The sequence below is a fragment of the Clupea harengus genome, chromosome 8, assembly GCF_900700415.2.
Source record: "Clupea harengus chromosome 8, Ch_v2.0.2, whole genome shotgun sequence".
Lineage (NCBI taxonomy): Eukaryota > Metazoa > Chordata > Actinopteri > Clupeiformes > Clupeidae > Clupea > Clupea harengus.
Window position 1 is genome coordinate 4907674 of NC_045159.1, and position 1614 is coordinate 4909287.

The following is a 1614-nucleotide window of genomic DNA, read 5'->3' on the forward strand; positions in this document are numbered from 1 at the left end:
CTTCTTCCGACCTTGCAAAACTTCCATCCTTGCTTCGGACATCAGAAATCCACCACGTGGGTATCCCTGCTGAACGCTAAACTTCTGTCTATATAAACCTTGTGCGATGTGTTTATCATTGCTTCACTTTCAGCCTTGTGCTGGGAGTGAGCCCGATTGCAATTGTTGTCTGTCTAATAAATATACTTATATGCAGCTCCGGAGTCCTGAGGTAACTAGGGTGAATTTTCACCTATCAACGCCCATTCAGCAAACAGCACAAGGCACACAGTTGCAGAGGTTGACCTTTTGACCTTTTATTAGAAGCTGTGAAAGACCTGCTGCTGTATGCAAAGACGTGAGGAAGCCTTCTACGTGACGCTACGTGACTTACATGGTGCGACACGTGACCACACAGAGCCACACCCAAAAGCAGGACTTTTACACATCACTGCAGTCGTGACTTTCCCTGTTTACCGTCACAGCCAAAAAAGCTTTTAGTGTAAAAGCTTTCTAAAAACATTTTACTAAAGGCAATGCAAGAAATCTTACCGAACATCTGTAAAAATCATTTTTAGTGATTTTGTGCGAGAAGTCGTGGTTCGTTCTCCTATAGAATAGACCACAGTGGTGATTTTGCGTCTGCAAGATAAATGATTGTTCATCTTTGGGTGAACTCACCCCAGTCTGACAGCATTAATGCATTCACGGTAAAGAATAAGCAGGTTTCCATTAAAATATTTTCTTAAAACATCTCATATTGCTAGTTCTTAAAACATCTCATATTGCTAGTCGCTACTTAAGAACTACTCAGTAAGAAGACATGGCATCAAACCATCACCCCAGTGACATGTGTTACGTCAGTGAGATCATTCCCAGTTCATATACATACATGTGTATCTATACATTATGTCTTTAGCTCTGAAACTAGCTAAGCTATGGCTGTGTGCACAGCACTAATGCTAACCAATACATTATGCCTTTAGCTCTGAAACTAGCTTTGCTATGACTGTGTGCACAGCACTAATGCTAACCAATACATTATGCCTTTAGCTCTGAAACTAGCTTTGCTATGACTGTGTGCACAGCGCTAACGCTAACCAATACATTATGCCACAAGCCACAGCTAACATCTCAACACCAGAAGACTGCCAGATAAATCAGAAGCACATTTCCATCAAAGCACATACACAAAACAAACAAAAAAAAAATCAGTGTTATAATTAATTTCTCTTGATAAGGTAAAAATATATAAAAATTCCTACATTGCATTTTAGTAATGGTGCGACAAACAATCCAGTGTTTGACAAGTTAGCGTGCATCCTCAGGGCGTGGTTGCTATAGCGACGACCTAGATCAGGCATTACATCACCTTCTCAGTACTTGCTCTTCAAAATCGTACAGTTTCAACAGTGTCAGAAAAGTCACTAGAAAGAAGCCGGTTCAAGTTATTCTAACCACACCACACTTATCCTTCTCAGCATACAGAATTGCAACAACATAAATATCATAATGTGATGGAAACAAATATTCAGGATAAAGCCTCTTGGTTGTGCGATATGTTAACTGTTGGCCAGTACTGAATATTTGGAGAGGACTTGATGTTGACATGGAGGTCTTAGTCAAGAGGTGATC

The 1614-nt window shown here is 40.3% G+C and overlaps 1 protein-coding gene across 1 annotated transcript in view; it reads right to left on the bottom strand.

Annotated features, from left to right (window-relative positions):
- Positions 1–274: 274 nt before the first annotated feature.
- Positions 275–1614, bottom strand: part of usp28 (ubiquitin specific peptidase 28) — a 39281-nt gene continuing 37941 nt past the window's right edge. The window contains exon 27 of the mRNA XM_031571585.2: positions 275–1614. This exon is cut by the window's right edge and continues 358 nt beyond it. The gene's annotated coding sequence lies outside the window, so the exon portion shown is untranslated.